Source organism: Ailuropoda melanoleuca, chromosome 6 (genome assembly GCF_002007445.2).
Source record: "Ailuropoda melanoleuca isolate Jingjing chromosome 6, ASM200744v2, whole genome shotgun sequence".
NCBI classification, from domain to species: domain Eukaryota; kingdom Metazoa; phylum Chordata; class Mammalia; order Carnivora; family Ursidae; genus Ailuropoda; species Ailuropoda melanoleuca.
In genome coordinates this window covers 106865127-106883222 of record NC_048223.1, presented here as the reverse complement: position 1 = coordinate 106883222, position 18096 = coordinate 106865127, and the positions used below count along the sequence as shown (strand labels likewise).

General features: G+C 36.8%; 1 long non-coding RNA gene across 1 annotated transcript; it reads left to right on the top strand.

Annotated features, from left to right (window-relative positions):
* The first annotated feature begins 10844 nt into the window (after nucleotides 1-10844).
* Nucleotides 10845-14423, top strand: LOC109489273. The gene is made up of 3 exons (XR_002142220.1): nucleotides 10845-10912; nucleotides 11184-11321; nucleotides 14178-14423. It is a non-coding gene; the product is annotated as an uncharacterized LOC109489273 (long non-coding RNA).
* The last annotated feature ends 3673 nt before the right edge of the window (nucleotides 14424-18096 follow it).

Below are 18096 nucleotides of genomic sequence, written 5' to 3'. Positions count from 1 at the left end.
CAAAGAATAAATTCTAGAGGTCTGCTATACAACACAATGGCTATAGTAACAAAACAGTATTGTGCACTTCAAAATTTCTAAGAGAATAGATCTCATTTTGTGTCCTTACCACAAAAAATAAAAAAGAAAGAGACACAAAGAAACTCTGGAAGGTGCCGGATACATTTATTATCTTCATCCTGATGATGTTATCACAAGTGTTTGCATATGTACTAACTCATCAGATTGCATACATTAAATATGTGCAGCTGCTTAACAATTATACTTCAATAAAGCTGTTGAAAAATTTACTTACAGTCAACATATGCCCACAGACAAATATATACATTTCTAATACATATTTTGTACTCACTATATCTATGTAATGTAAAAGCAAAAAAGAAATAGGCTTTATTAATATCAATGCTTTATTTGATACTAACTACATTAAGTTAAAGAAAAAGACACAACTTTCTATCTTACAGGAAAAAAAACTATGGTGAATACTAGTCATTACTGTCTTGTACCAAAATCTTATAGCAGCAAAATACACAAAGGGGGTATTTATGTGTCTTTTACAGAAACTGATAAACCCAGTAGGCAAAAATCAAACAGAAATTTGAATAATATAATCAAATATTTCCAAAGAGATCACATACATACATATTCTTTTCTTAATGGAATATTTACAGAAAAATTCACTAATATAGTTAAGAATAAAGAAAATCTAAATTTCTAAATTAAAGATACTGCGTAGGCCAAATTATTTAATCATAGTCCAATAAGAGTGTATACCAAAAACAAAGAAATAAACACACAAATTCAAAACATTAATAAAAGAGAACAAATTTTACTCCTGAAAAATTAAGAAAAAATCCTCTGAGTATTTCCTAATCACAGTGATGATAAACTCAGCATTAAAAATTGTCTAGAAAGGAATGAAAGTAACAAATCATAGTAAAACAAGAGCTGGACTTAAAGCTAGACTCAGAAGAATATCTCTAAGTATTTTTTAATTAAAAACGAAGTTGTGAGTGAATTATTACTAATAAGAAACTAGTAAAATGAAACTAAAACTAAGCCCCCCAAATTGAAAGAAGCTTTTTAATAAAGACAGAAATAAAAATCAATGAAATAAGAAAATAGTAAGATAACATACAATGAATAGCTGCTCTTGAATATGCTGGTTGGTTTGGATAAGGAAAGAAAGAAGAACATATACAATATCAAGAATAAAATTTAACCTGTTTTGTGTAAAACTACAGAAAGTTACAAGGTAATATGGTGCATGACTCTAAAAGTATATTTAAACTTTGGGAAAAGGGGTGATTTTGCTGCAAAATATTAGATATCACTTTGATTCAGGAAGAGCTATAAAATAACGACAGACAAATCATCATAAGGAAATTTCAAAAGTTTTTTTTTTTAAAGAAAGTACAACTTGAAAAGTGCCAAATTCAGATGGGGTTTTGAGTTCTGGGTTTCTTAAGAGTTACATAAGAATTGAGCTTAGAGATGATTTATAATTCTGATAATCCCCTACCAAAGAAAAATCTGGAGATTTCTCCAGGTAATTTCATAAGTTATCACTAATTGTCTTAGTCAAACCTGATAAATGCTGTACAAAAAATATGGACAAAATCAATTTATAAATACAGGTGTGAACATGCTAAATAAATATTAATAAATTATATATTGAAAGAATAGGGTGCTGTGAGAAAGTTGGGATTATTCTAGGAATGCCAACATTGCTCAATGTGAGGTAATCTATCAAAATATGAATGATATATTTAGATTTAAAATGACACCTAAAACTTAGTAAATAAATATATCAATAAGTTAAAGGAGAACAAAAATTCACTGTAAAAAATATCTAATATGAGTAAAACAAGTAGTAGGAAACTACCTATATCTAATCCTATTTCTTTACTCAAAATTAATAGCAAACATCATCTTTAAAAGTGAAATAATAAAGCCATTCTCACTGAAATCTTGATGAGAACACAGATGACTGCTATTACCCTACTAATCACCATTGTAGTTGATGTCTTATCTAATCAATATAATTTAAAAGAGTCAAAACATGAATAAAAGAAAATCAACTTGAAATGTAGATAACATAACCTGTATTTTGAAAATACTCAAGTGAACCTAATATATGGATTTAATAAGTCATTTGACTCAAAAATAAATCTATAAATCCCAATAGTTGTCTTTATTAAAACAAATAATATGTCAAGAATGAAAATGGGAAAAAATTTTGACCAAAACGTATGAATTACCTAGAAGTCAATTTAATAAGAAATATATAACATGTATCATAAAGAAATCTATAAAATGTTACAGAAGAACATTAAACAAGATATTGATAAATGAAATAACAGACCATTTCACTAGATGGTATAAATTAGCAACTTAAAAATGCCATTTCCTTCCAAATGTATATATAAAATTTGTTATCAGGTTTTAAAAATATACTGTGATTCAGATACCAACTGATATTTTTTGGGAGAAGAAAATACTAGGCCAATTTCAGTTTTACATAAACTAATATGTATACATGGAAATTGGTAAGAAATGAGGAAGAAAAAAAGTGAGGAACAATTTGTATCTCCTTCACAATAGAATTTTCTAGAAAACTTCTTTAATCTTAACAGTATGTTATTAGACTAGAGTTAGACAAATGTATAAAGGATAAGCAAAACAGACTATAGTGTTCAAGAGCAAATTTTATTTTATAGGGAAATTCAATATATGTGAGGAGTAACACTTGAATTTTGTGGAAAAGAGACAGATCTTTTATAAGAATAACTGGATTCTTTCCATTTATTCGTCTATATCATTGGTGCAAGTCGCATATGTAATTTTAAACTAGGAGTCATACTGAAAAAATAAAGAGAGATCAAATTAATTTTAATATATTTCATTTAATTCAATATATTAGTTTCATTATGCAATAATTGTAAACAATTATTAATTACATATTCTTTTTTGCTTGTTTTTCCTACTAATTCTTTGACACCAGTATCTATTTTACAAGAACAGCACGTCTGTTTAGACTAGCATATTTTAAGTACTCAGGAGCAGACTGTAACTACTGGCAGCCATGTTGGAGCCTCTCTCCAACTGATGAGATAAATGCTGTGAACTGCACCCATCAGGCAGGCCCCTTGTTCTATGAATTCTTGTAGAGTTCAGCCAAAGAGAAGCACCCAGGAGAAAAACCTGGAGTGAAAGGAATATTTATTGGAGTACTGGCGTATTTATTCCTCCAAGTACCTCTCTGCTGGGCTGTGAGTTGGTTTCATCCCTGTTCTGCAGAGTTCTGGTAATAACCACTCTGCCCCTGCCTTTCCTGCCCTTCCCGCTCCAAGTATCCAAGGAGAAGAAAGGAAAGGTGCTTCACTATTGGTTTCCCTTGACCTTGCCTCACCTTTGTAAATCATTGCTTTATTAAACCTTCTAATTTACTCTGTTTGAATGTGCCATCTTTTTTGTGCCAGGCAGTATCCTAATTGACATAATTATTCAATTTGAAGGATGTAAAAGTATACTTCATCACATATCACAGGCAACATACACACACCCACCATATACCCCAAATGTATTACAGCTTTCAACATAAGGTATATAAATATATATAAGAAAATATTTTAGTAATTTTGTGGGGAGAAGCACAAACTGAGAAGTGATAAAGTATAAAGCAAAGCAAGAAAACAAAAAACCCTGAAATATTAGATCACATTTATAATTAGGATGTTTATGTGGTTAAATTAATCAAAAACGGTAAAAAGATTTTTTTTAAATATAGAAAAATATGGATATCATAAAATAGACAAGATATTAATATCTTTAATATACAAAGACCTAGAGATTTCTTAAGAGAATCTGAGAAGAAAAATGGACAATAAATGTGAACAGAAAATTCACAAAAAATTAAATGCACATGTGAAATAAGCATATGGAAAGATGTTCAATTTCACTAGTAGTTGGTCAGTCACAAATTAAAATAATAATGTGTCATTTCCCCCCTAAGTGGTAAAATGAGAGAATGTGTAATTTATTCCCCCAGTGGCAAAATGGAGGAGATTGATTTCATGCAGTGATGAAAAAAGGGCAGTGTCAAAAGCACCATCATAGATTACTGGTGTGAGTGTAAATTTCTACAACCACATTCTTGTGTGGTAGAATGGCCTTATCTATAATCTTAAACTCAAACTTTGCCTTTGCTTTGCTTCCACAATCCCCTAATTAGTCACCTACCAGAGTGAGATAAAAATATCAGTATCTAAGGATATGTTTATGAGGATTCTTATTACTCTACTGTGACATCAAATACTTGAGGGAAAAAAGTCTGTCATAGGGGAAATGTTTGAAGAGGTTGTAGGCATTTATTTTATGAAACAGTATGCAACTAATAAAAACAGGTTATGTCTGCATGTGTTGATCTGTTAGCAAGGAGAAAATATACAGGAGAATATATATTGTACAATTTCATTTCATCAAAAAACAGGAAAGAAAAGAAAGAGAAAAACACAAGTCATGCATGTATATGTACATAGAAAACCACTGTGGAAGAAGATGCACTACACAATTAATGTTAATTACATCAATATGTTGGGAATGAAGAGGGGAATTAGGAAATAATACAGAGTTATGCAGATAAAAAATATAACAATAGATTCATTTAAAAAGCAGATACTTTGAAATAAGAATAAAGAACAAAAACAGAAAGCTATACAAAATATAATTTAATATTTACATATATATTATTTAATATTCTTTATATATAATATCTGTATCTATATCTGTCTATATACACACACACAAAACTAGTCTTTGTTAACATCCCAGAGTCAAATTCGGGGTAGTCTGAATATCTGAGACTTGCAAAAAGAGAGGATTCCTACTCACATAGATTCAGCTTTCTGGAAGACTGTCCTGTTATCACACTTTCTACTGTTCATTAAGATCAGTTACCAATTTTAGAGCCCTCTGATCCTTGTGTACTTATGCATTCATTAACTGATATAATTATTTTAAGAACTTAATTGATAGTTTTGGCAGTAGATTGGTCCAAGTTTAATTCAGGAAAAAAAAAAAAAGCCTGAATTGGGAATTGTGCTTGCCTGGGTTCTATCTCAAGGAATTGCTTTCTAAATTAGGAGTGCTTAGTGTACTTAGTCTATGTCTCAATTTAAAATGGTGTGTAAAAACAGAGGAAGTTGAGTAAAATCTTTGTTACAAGTTATCAGAAGTTTTAATATTTAATAACCCCTCTTGTGTTTTCCCATTCTTAAGTGAGGATTTCACTATAAGTAGGACAATATTTTTAAATTTGTGTTTTAGATGTTTATGCACCTAATCTAATTTTATAGCATAATTGGCATAGATAGTGTATGGGGGGGAGGGCAAAAAAGCAATGATGTTTCCCTGCTCTTCTGAGATAAATGTCATTCAGAAGATAGATAAACAAAGTGCCTGGCCAAATAGAACATGCACTCTAAATGCAAACCCAGAAGATAATTGGTCTATTACCAGTTTTGACTATCTGATGTTTGAGAACCTACCTAGCTTATCTGAATTCATTTTGCTAGGATTCCACAAAAATGTTTTACAGTTAACCAGATAGCATCTTACTCCTGCCATCTGCATTGCCTGGCACGTCATCCTCAACTTCCATCATACTATTTTTCTACCCAGTCACAATTCAAATTTCACTGCTTTCCCAATGATTTCCTTAACGACAGTGATTGGAAATTGAATTTCTTATCTCTTATCCAATACTGTCATGCATTTTTGATAATGTTGTACATGTTTTAACACTCTTAATGCATTATAAATTTCCAGTGGCAATTAGTAGAGCTTTGCACAAACTAGTTACCCATTATGATTTTTTAAATAAGAAACATGTTGAATATGAAAAGATTTGCAATCATTTTGTACCATATTTAAGTAATTGCTGAAAATATTTAAATCTGGATGTTTTGAGGAATTACAGATATGGCCCAAATTTCATAACAGAAACTAGTTTAGATGAGTCAGAAAGTTGGAAAAGAGAAAATAGTCCACTGATTCTATGTCTATTTTATAATACTTTGGAGACCAGAGAATGTTGGAATCTAGAGATTTATAAAACATTAGCCCTGCAGCTTTCCTGTGTTTGGTTTTCCAGATGGTACATTGCATATTGTGGGTATTCATACAGTACAGAGAAGATTAATCAAAAGAGTAAAACATGTAAATGTCTTTTTTAATCATAATTTTAATTCTTTCCTTTCTTCACCTCCAAAGATTTGGATAAAATATTTCCCTGCCTTGGCAGTATTTTTCTTTGGAATGCAAATTCCTAGTGTGGACCAATCACATATCATTCCAGGCCAGACATCTTTAAAATGGCTCGCATATGCAAAAGATTCACCTATGAATCTGTGTTATGTATTCAGAACCCCTGATAATTTTAGGCAAACACAGGTAAAGAATCCAAATGAAAATGTTTACTTACCTTAGGAAAATAAAGACATATCAACTTTAATTCCATAATATAAAACTTGTTCACCCCTACCTCCAACCATTTCCACACATCTTCCTGTAATAATTCCCCCTCTCCTCTGATGTATATTAGTCCATATTGAATGGTTACTTCAAATTCGATCTCAAAACTGTTTTTCTTTTCAACTTTACCTTCCAAGATTTTCCTACTCTGATAATTCTTTTATCCAGATTTCCATGTAGTGCCTGCCTAATCACTGTCGTATATTTATTCTATCATGTGTATATTTTCTACCTTGTTAGTGGATTGTGTCTTTCTTAAAGGATAAGCTTCTAAATATGAGAAATTTTATTCTATCAGGGTTCTATTTATTTAGGGCTTAAAGAATGATGGCAGAAAAGATACAATTAATAAAATACATGACAGAGCTAGGATAAAAACAGTTTAAAGTTGGGGTAACGTATCTCATTTGATGAGGTAACATTGAATTTCAATCATTGTAAGGTACTACCTTATAGCCTGCAGAAACTGCATCCCAAGTGCATAATGTAATTATGTTGTAGAATAGAAATATGTGTGAAAATAGAATAGAAAATATATGTGAAAAAAGGCCAGTATTGTATTTGACTGTAAACCAAGGCATTAAGAGAAAATATACATGTGACAGACATTATACATCATTGAAAATAGTTGGAATTAAGGATATAAGAACTAAAAGCACATGAGGTTGGGAAGATATATATATATATATATATATATATAAATCAGTTTATGAAAGCCCTCATGATATTAATTTTTAAGTCAAGATTGCATTGAGCACTGGATATATGCCAGACATTGTAACTAATCAGTTTACATATATCTCATTGAATCTTTGCAGTATCCCAAGAGAAAGGGATTTCTATCCACATATTATAAATGTAGAAACTAAGCCTTAAGAAATTAGAACAGCTAATAATAAGTAGAGAAGAGAAGTTTGAATTAGCTGGCTAAAAAGCTGCAAGTAACTACAGCAGAAGGTATCAAGAAAGCCATTGGAACAGAAGAGTGATAGTGTCAGATCTAGACTATAAAACAGATAGAAGCTTCTTTGGTTTTTAATCAAGGAATAATAATTGCGAGGGGTGACGGAGGTATATAAAATTTCCCCAAAGGATTTTTGGTAACCTCTCTCCTACCCAATTGAGAATCACTGTCTCACAAATATGGGTTGGCAGCAACATGAAGTGTCAGCTTCCCTAATGCATGCTTCAATCCACTGTTCCAAGAAAGAGACTATTTGGTGTCCTCTCTGCATGGGGTTAGATCAGTCTTGTAATACAGCATCCATTTGCATGGCATTAATTAAGAAAAATTGATAAAGCGCCAAGTATTCAGGGTCAAGCAATTAGGATGGTGAAGACATTTGAAATCATTTTATGATGGAAAAGAAACCTGGATGTTCATTTAAGAAGAGAGGAGAGCATCAGATGTATCTTCAAATGTTTAAAGAGTTGTTCCTTTTTGGAGGAAATCAGGTGTTTTAGGTTGTTGTAAACATAACTTTTTTCTGGGTTCAGTTCAATATAAGAACGGCATTTCTAACAATCATCTTTAGGGTGTTGGGATGGACTGTCATTGAAGTAGGTGACTTTCTGAGCACTAGAATTTTGAAAATTTAGGTTGAGCAAACTTTCATCAAAGGTATTATCCTTTTCTGATTTTTCCCTTCGATGGGGGAGATACCTTAAATGCCAGAATTTTCTGTGTTTCAAAGAAGAGGTAATCCAATGCAAATGAGCTCAATGTATAAGGGAACTCATTGGCTTATATGAATGGAAGTCAGGAGATAGGGCATGTTTCAGAAGTAGTTAAGACCCAAAAGTTCATATACCCCTATTACCAGGGATACAGTTTGATTTTTCAATCCAGCTTCACTCACGTTGGCTGCAAGTTGCATGAATCTTAATTTGTGTTTAGACAAGGGAAATCTCAGCTGCAATAAAGTGCACTGTTTCAGTCTCATCCTATATCCCTGAATGTGCTGATCATGTAGATCTGGGTCATAAACCCATCTCTGACCCATAATCTCTGGAAAAAAGATTATGAGTATACTATAAATTTGTCATATCCCCCTGAGCAAGGGTTTTTGATTTTTAGCAAGAATTAGAGTCACCTGTATTACTTGTTAAAACACAGATTACTGAGTCTCTCTTCCAGAGTTTCTAATTTGGTAAATACGGAGCCCAATAATTTGTATTTTTTAAAAAAATTTTATCTATCTATCTATCTATCTATCTATCTATCTATCTATCTATCATCATCTATCTATCAATCATCTATCTATCTATCTGTCTATCTATCATCTATCTATCTATCTATCTATCTATCTATCTATCTATCTATCTCTATCTATCATCTATCTATCTATTTTCAAGAGAGGCAGACAAGGAGAGGAAAGCAGAGGGAGAGGGACTAGCAGACTCCAGGCTGAGTGCAGAGCCCCACATGGGACTCATCTCACCATCCCTGACATCACGACCTGAGCCGAAATCAGAAGTCAGATGCTCAACCACCTAAGCCACTGAGGCACCCCAATAATTTCTACTTTTAACATCTTCCCAGGTGATGATGATAATGCTGGTCCAGGGACCACACTTGGAGAACCACTGTCCAGGCCCCATTTCAAAACAAATGAAAATCTCTAATGACAGGGCCCAGGCATGTGTATTTTTGGATGTGAATACAAATCATTTGAAATCTTTTTAAAATGCAGACTCTGGTTTGGTAGGTCTGGGCCAGGGTTTGAGATTCTGCATTTCTGGTAAGCTCTCAGGTGATGCTGATGGTCCTGTTTGTGGACTTCACGTTGAACAACAAGCATCTAGACTAGATCCTGATTGAATTCATCTGGGGGAGGTGTTCCTAGTTGTGAGGCATTAGCATAAGCAATCAGGACCCAGGAATTAAAAGCCAACCCCCAAGCACGAGGAAGAGTCGATTTCTTCTGGAAAGACGCTGGGTTGGTAAGAAGGTGGGTAATCGGACTGGCTGTATTGGTCTTTGAGCTATCTTGCAACTTTTAGTTTCTAGGAATTTTCTTGAGAATTCTTTGTGTCAGCTGATACAAAAAAAGGACTCAGCTTCAGAAGCTCTTCATAGTTGAGAAATCAACTCAAGTAGAAATATTTGCTTTGTCAATTCAAAAAGAGTCTGAAATCATGACTGTCTTCTGCCAGGCTTCAGTCCTGGTGTGTTTTAAAAGGAAGTCCCCAGCATTTTATTTTATTTTATTTTTTTTAAAGATTTTATTTATTTATTTGACAGAGACAGAGACAGCCAGCGAGAGAGGGAACACAAGCAGGGGGAGTGGGAGAGGAAGAAGCAGGCTCATAGTGGAAGAGCCTGATGTGGGGCTCGATCCCACAACGCTGGGATCATGCCCTGAGCTGAAGGCAGACGCCTAACCGCTGTGCCACCCAGGCGCCCCCCCCCCCAGCATTTTAATCCTCCCTGAGAAGCACAGACACCGGCACAGCTGTTATCCCAAGAAAAGGTAAGGGAACAATTTCTCCTTCACCAATGGGATGGAACTTGGATTAGCACGTTAGTTCCTTTTTTCTTTTCTAACATCTCTGCAGTAATTACTTTACCTTTGCTAATGTGTTTTGCTCACTAATAATGGCTGCTCTGGTCTGAATTAATCAGTTTATAGAAAAGATGTGCATGATAGAGAATCAATAAAGCAAATTTAAATTCCTGGGTGATACGGAGAGAGGAAATAGGACAAATATCTCTGGTCATGATTGACAAGTGTGAGCAGACAAGTGAAAATATCCTCTTGGGGGGGTGAAGGTGTGTGATGTCAAGGGGGAAAATACCAAGAAAATTCAAGCAGAGGTCTGAATGTCTCTGGTCTCTGCTGTAACCCACACTCATTAAAACTGATAGGAGTTGTTGATGGATTCTGTCTCTTAGTAAGAGAAAATGGCTTTGATAATAAATCATTGATCTATGCACTCTGTTTTGCCCAGTATGAACCACTACACCTTGATGGTATTTGTGTGAGGCTACTTTAGGAGAATCTTAAACCTGAAATAAGGGCAAAAGAGAGCAGGGGTCAAGGAGGCTTCTTTCGATGGATGTTTGTGTTATCTCCGGTACCCATTATCTGTGGTTCTGAAGCATGGCTGGCGGAGTTGAGCTGGGTTCGTTAGGGGCGTGTCTTATTTTTTTATTTATTTTTTTAATTTTTTTTTTTTAAGATTTTATTTATGTGACAGAGACAGCCAGCGAGAGAGGGAACACAGCAGGGGAGTGGGAGAGGAAGAAGCAGGCTCCCAGTGGAGGAGCCCCGATGTGGGACTCGATCCCAGAACGCCGGGATCACGCCCTGAGCCGAAGGCAGACGCTTAAGGACTGCGCTACCCAGGCGCCCCAGGGGCGTGTTTTAATCCTCAGGTAACTGTTCCCCCAGTTATCCACTGTCTTTCTGTGGCATATTTTATAGTTAGGATCTGCAGGGTAAGCCTCATAAAAATTATAAATTTTATTGCCCCACATTAAAGTGACTGGTAAAATGACTTTGATGACTTAAGAAGTGGGTAATTAGCCATGGTCTTACCATTTGCAAGGTCACCATATCACCTGCTGTGGAGACCAGTATTGGGGGAAGGGCTGACATGAGTTTGAGGGGTTTCCTGAAAAGATCAACGACCTTCGTTTGTTGCAGGAGACAAAACGGACTCCAGTTCCAGTAGAGGGCAACAATAGCCGCATACGCTTGTCCTTGTCAGAGGCCGGGCCCAGGAGGAACTAATGATCAGAGTAGCAGTAACAATTACCAGCTGTGTTATTACTCCGGCAAGCAGTAAATATTCCTTCTCTTAATTTTCAAAACAAATGAATGAGATTTTTATTATCCTCATTTTACTAACGAAGGAGCACACTTGGACTTTAATATACCATAATGAGTTGACCAAGCCCAGGTAAGTCAGAAGTAAGATTGAATCCAATCCATACCCTGGAAAACCGTCAGGACTACAAAGACTATCCTCTCGTGGTCCGATGATGGTCTCGTGTGATTTCCTGCAATTGTATTCCTGAGACCTGAATATTTCTGCAAGATGTTCCTAGATGTTGGGGAGGAGGGGAGTTCCTATGTGAGTAGGATAGGATTCATAAGAAATCTGGGGTACATAATTTTAAGCAAGTTCATTTCTTCTAGCACCTCACCAAGAGGGAGATACACTATAAAACACGGTATATTATAGAATATTATCTATAGTGGAACACAGCTCAGGAGGAGCTAGGGGAAAAAATACAGGACCAAGTGTTAAAAACCTGGCCTCAAGTCCTGCTCAGATGATTTAATTGACACCCTCCCCCCCAGCCCTAGTCGCTATCCCCCACACTGGGCAAGTTACTATCATTCTTCAATATTCACCTTACTAATAGGACAGTCATAATGCTTTCTTCATTCAGAAGTGGAGGAAGATTTTCTTAGTATTTTTTATAATGTTTTTTTATTATGTTAGTCCCCATAAAGTACATCCCTATTTTTTGATATAAAGTTCCATGATTCATTACTTGCATATAACACCCAGTGCACCATGCAATACGTGCCCTCCTTAATACCCATCACCAGCCTACCCCATTTTCTTAGTATTTTAAATATGTATACAATATAATTAAGTGTATTGGTATTTTATCCAGGAAATTGATGCACATAATTACTATATCTGAAACCTTCCCCAGTTGCTTTTTCTGTAAGTCTGCTACTTGGAGCTATAGTTTACCTAAGGAAATGGCTCACAACACTTGCTAGACTTGCTTTTTCCCTCCACAAAGGATTTAAAGTGACTTATAGCCAGATAGATATTTGCATATAGATAAGAAAAGAAAGCCAAAAATAAGTCAGGCTCATTGGTAAATTTAATGGACCAGTGCAAAAGAGAAAGTAATATTGTAGATTGTCAGCCTAAAAGAGTATAGCTTTACTAAAGTTGAACCTCCACTTGGTTCTTACTTCCTGGTAGCTAGGGAAGTCTCAGGTTGAAGCCACATTGCCTCATCACTTGGTATTGCAGCTGTCAGAGCAGGAAAATGGAATCAAAGAATGGGAGAAAGTGAGAATATGGTTAGGGAAAGAGAGAAGAAACTGCAGAAGGTTAGAGAAGATGAGAGGATAATCTGCTTCTGTCCCATCTGCTTGATTCAAAATACTTTAGCTCCTGTATGTGGAGACCTCCCTCCAAGACTGTGTCTATGCAACAGACACACTGGGATAGGGATTGTAAACATCAAAAATTATACGACAAGCTGTGTTTTTACCCTATGAATCCAAGATAAGTCTGCCAACTAAGACATGTAGAATATAGAAACAATAAAAAAAATTACATGTATGTGTTTGCAATGATCATGATCTCAACAGAACATACTGAGCATGTGGCTAAAATGGGAATTTGTTGACTTTGGAGGCAGGGTAAACACTGTATCACCAAAAGAAAAGAAGTCTCTACGAATTGAAAGACCCTACATCTGGCATCTTTCTACTGAAATAAGAAATTCCTTTTATTGAGTAAGATGCTTCCTTTACTACTCTGTGAACTCTATAGAATTTAACTATAAGTACCCAAATTCATAGAATAATAGGACTTTGGTTCAAGCAAGTGCCTTGACGGGACCTACACTTTACAAACAAGGAACCTGAGGCTTACTAAGGAGACTTCCATTCTCAAAGCGGTTGATGACAGAGTTAGGGCTTTAGATTTCTGTTTATATGCAGCCCTTTGAGAGATTGTCCGCATGTAATTTTATATCTACATCTTCAAAGCAATAGTGTATTTTGTAACTCAGAAGTCTTCAGAGCTAATTAGAAGTCAAAACAAGAAGGCACCTGATGAACATACAAAAGAAAACTGATTTCAAGTGGGTGGGTACAAAAGGAAAAGAATAGCCTGAGTTTCTGTTTAAAAAAAAATGTTTTGGGAATGAGAGGAAGCACTTTGAGTTAATATTTACTGTGATGTGTAATTACAGGAATTTGAGCTGATGCTCTTGGGTAAAAATGGTCCCCATCTTTTCAGAAAGCAACTTCTGCTCCGCTATGGGGAGGGAACAAACAAGACCACTGAGAGATGGGACTGAATTATTAAAAGCTTGGTTGGCTTATAAGGATTGTGAGTCCTGAATCAATATTTTATCATTTTAGCTGGTGAAAAATGTATGAGACAGCCCCCCTTTTTGCTAGTGTCCCAATATAATTAAAAAAGATCTAACCCTCCGACAGGCATCTCCTTCTCCTTATACCCGTGTCACGTTGATTAGGTTCTCATTGATCTAGGAACGGTGTCTCTGAGGCTCTGTGCCCAGCATCCTTGCACCCCTAACCACCACATGCACACAACAGCTTAACTTACTTAGAAAACATGTATTGCTCACTGATTGAGGAATGGTTGTTGTGAGTTATATGATGAGAGATAGAGTTCAAGTCCACCAACAAAATACATTGCCTACGTGGAATCCAACTGTCCTTAGACTACATCATGGTGTGAATGTGTGTGAAGGGTGTGTGTGTGTGCGTGTGCGCACGCGTGCACGTATGCATGCATGTGCACATGCCTGCACAGGTCCAATGGTTGTAGATACAATTTAAAATAACCAGAAAGCCTAAGCAGCTCAGTGTGTTAATATATTTTTAAATTTATTTGTTTAATATTTTCAGATTAACTCGGGACTTTGGAAGCTCTCAAGAAGTGTCTCACGTAGAAGGAGTGATAACAAATGGATGGGCACATGAATTTGGAATCTGAATCCTGCCCACACCCCTTAATAGTTCGGTAACCTTGGGCAAGCTCTTTAACCTCATTTTCATCCTCTGAAAAGTGGAAATAAATCACTTATTCTCCCCCAGATTTGCTGTAAAGATCAATTAATGTAAAAGCATTTGGTATGCAGTGCCTGATGTATGCCCTCAATAGTTATTTATTATAAATCCATACATGTAATTAGATAAATATTACATGTTTCACTGACTCAGATGATTTTTCTATTTTAACATCTCTGAAGCTGGAATACAAATCAAAAATACAGTGTCTTAAATTCAACGAAGGAAAATTCTATAAAATGTGTATTTATATAACATGCATATATGCATTTATAATATATTCAGATAACATATTGATAATATGTATTATTATGGGTTCATGAACAGCCCTTATCTACCTGCATATTCCTATCTGTTTTTTCCTTACTGGTCCAGTTCAATGTGGTGATCTGACATTGAGATCTAATTCATGTAATTATGTGGACATTATAGCTGGAATCTAATAGAATTGGTTGTGTTGCTGTTGTTTCTGATACCTGCATTGGGGTGTCCAGCAGTCAAGGTCTGAGGCATTGAGGAATCCATGGAGAGCAGTAATTTCCTTTACTACAAGAGTGATTAGTACTTACTATGCCCCAAATCACTTTAATTTCTGCTAACATGGATGCTCCTTGTGTCACATTGTTACTCATAACTTATGCCAGCAGGCTTGAGACTCTTTATACTTTACAGATTGAATTAATCAACTCTTTCAGGTTTGGTTTGTAGACTGGCCTTCTTAAGACAGGCTTCTATCCTGGGGCTAAGCTCAGGCTGGGAAAAGTTGAGTGTCTGGCAGTGTCCAGTTCTTGGGATTGTTCTTCCCCTTCAGTAGGTATGGGCATCTGACTCTTGTTTGCTGATGAATTATTTCCTGGGTATCACTTCTCCTTCCAAGGTGCCTACGTGTGCTGCCTAACTGCCATAGCTGAATACTCGGGTTGTGATGTGCGGTATATAGTATCACAGCCCTGGTGTCCGTTCCTCTGCTGTCTACTGCTCTATCCTTTACTCCACCCCATATCACAAGAAATTGAGCTCTACAGACTGTATTTCCCAGACTACTTTTCTTCCGTCTGGCCTCCTGCTAGCTCTGTTTGATTGCAAACACTGACAAGAGCTTGAACTTGAGGAAAGGAGAGCCTCAGGTATGTTTGACTCTGAGCTTTGGCACTGCTCCTAGTAGGGACTGCATTCTTCTATTGCTGGATGCCTCCTCTCTCTCTCTGGCCCAACCTCCTACCGCTTCTGCCCCCTTGAAGGTAGCTAATCTCTGGGCTCGAGCAATTCCATTTCTTCTCTTTATCCCTATAGCCCAAGGGTGATGGAGACTTCCTGCTTTTCCGTGTTTCTGAGTTGCCCACTGTTCAATATTTTGACTTCTCCCACATCTTTGTAACTAGTTTTCTATATTAATATCCTACTATTTACCTGAACTGGGTATCGCTTTCCTAACCAAGTCCCATGCAAAAAGACCTTGGGAACCCCGACCCTGCAGAATCTTGATGTACCCTCCTGTGTCTAAACATTGGTAAGACAATGAGTTCAAGCTGAGATCTGTAATGTACCTCATTAACTGATTGTCAAATGTGAAAAGAGCATCCAAGAGCCATGAAGAATGATAGAACTTCAGAGCAGGCTGATCGAAAAGATGGCAAGGTGGCAGTGGGAACTGTTTTGTTTATTGTATTCGGGATGGGGGATGCCGTATCAGAAAAATAGCACATTGAGAGAATAGTGATTCACTTTGGAGTGTAGGATACTACAGAAGACAAGAAAAGATGTTACAAATTAATAACGTGAGACACAATGTCATTTATTTTGATCCTTATATTTGCCAAGCACTAAGTGGTCAATTTACATTCTGTAACTTTATAAAACCTTGTAAGGGAAGCATTATTAACCAATATAAAGATGTAGAAACTGAAGGTGAGAGATGTGAAGTGATTCTTTTAAATCCACACAGCTAGTAAGTTGCAGAGCTAGGCTGTCAAATCCGATGCTAGCCCCATCTGCTCAACCCATCTGACTTGCCATTCTTGACTGTGGCATGCGGGCTCCCACCGTAGGGCCTTTGTACGTTCCTTGATCTGCCCCCAGAACTTCACATTTCTCTTTTTCATTACCTAGAAATAGTCCATGTATTTGTTTTTGATTATCTCCTGTTCCCCCTACCCCAGTTAGAACATAAGCTTCATGAGAACAAGAGATGGGACTGTCTTTCCACTGTTGGATTCTTGGTGCCTAGAACACTGCTTGACACATCGTAGCTACATAGTATCAATTCAGTGAAAGAAAGAGCAGCACATAGTAGGCCCGTAATTTCATTGCTGTTTCCTTTCCCCATTCTCCAGGGTGCCCAAAGCCCAGCCCTTCCAAGGACATATACAATATATCCATCAAAGTCATTGGGTCTGCTCCCAGAAAAAGTATTTTTAGGGAAACCTATAAATAGCAGTCTTTAGAACCATCTCTCCCAGCCACTGTCCTCATGTAGGTTGAGGAATAAGATTCCTACTCTGCCAAGCTACTTATATATTTTTTAGGTAATTAAAGCAATGAAGATGTCCGGGAGCGTAATACATTGTATGCCATCCCCGCCAGACCTATTCATCTGCTTAGTTTCTGATTCCAGTTAGCAGTTTTATGGAGGAAAATCACATAGGAGAGGGGGAACTCATGCAGAGCCTCATGGAAGAGCAAGCTATTTGCTATTTCCAAGAGAGAAATGAGTGAGGAAAAGAATGAAGGTGTGAGCCTGACTTCCTGTTTCAAGCAAGAGCTGTGTATTTTAAACAGGCCTCTTAATGAGGCACGGGGAGCTCCAGCCAGCACCACGGCTTCTGTGTGGACATTGGAAAGAACCTTGGACTGTTTGAACTACATCTACATAAAAGGCAAGCACACAGGGACACACTGTCTCCCCAGGAATCAGTGTAGCACAGAATCCTGTATCCCTGTGGAAGTAAAATGGTAAACTGTTTCTTTTTCTTTTTTTTTTTAAGATTTTATTTATTTATTTGACAGAGATAGAGACAGCCAGTGAGAGAGGGAACAAGCAGGGGGAGTGGGAGAGGAAGAAGCAGGCTCCCAGCAGAGGAGCCTGATGTGGGGCTCCATCCCATAACGCTGGGATCATGCCCTTAGCCGAAGGCAGACGCTTAATGACTGAGCCACCCAGGCACCCCTAAACTGCTGTTTCTTTACAAGTAAAATGCTGTTTCTTTGCAGGACACCCCCTTGTGGGGGCAGAGTGGGAGTGGGGCAGTGGGAATTTGCCGCTGGGAAGGGTAGTGTGAGCTTCTGCCCATGGGTAACCCTCTTCCTTACTGCAAGTTCAACTCTAGAGAAGTCTCAAGGGAGGCTCTCTGGATCTCTTCAAAGATCACCTTTCATCCAGCTCTGATATCCCGCCCAAGTGTCCTGGAATGAACACATAGGTAATCTTAAAACAAAAAATGGTTCCACACTGTTTGGTAAAACTGACATGCCCTGAGCTCCCTAGTTTCCTCAGCTGCCCTGACCACTTTGGCTCCTTCCTGGAACCCACAGTTGCTTCATGGTCCAGGTTGGCATCCAGCCTGGCAGGTGGTCTGCAGAGCTGTCTGAGCTCATGGGTGATGGTGGTCGTGGCTGTTCAGGGCCTCCACCTGACAAAATGCAGATGATGAAAAATACTGTGCTTCTGATCAAAAGGGGGCACATCTTTCAATGTCCTTCAGTCTCCCCTAATTGTTGAAATCTCTCTGATTCCTTTAGAGGCCTCTGATACAGGACT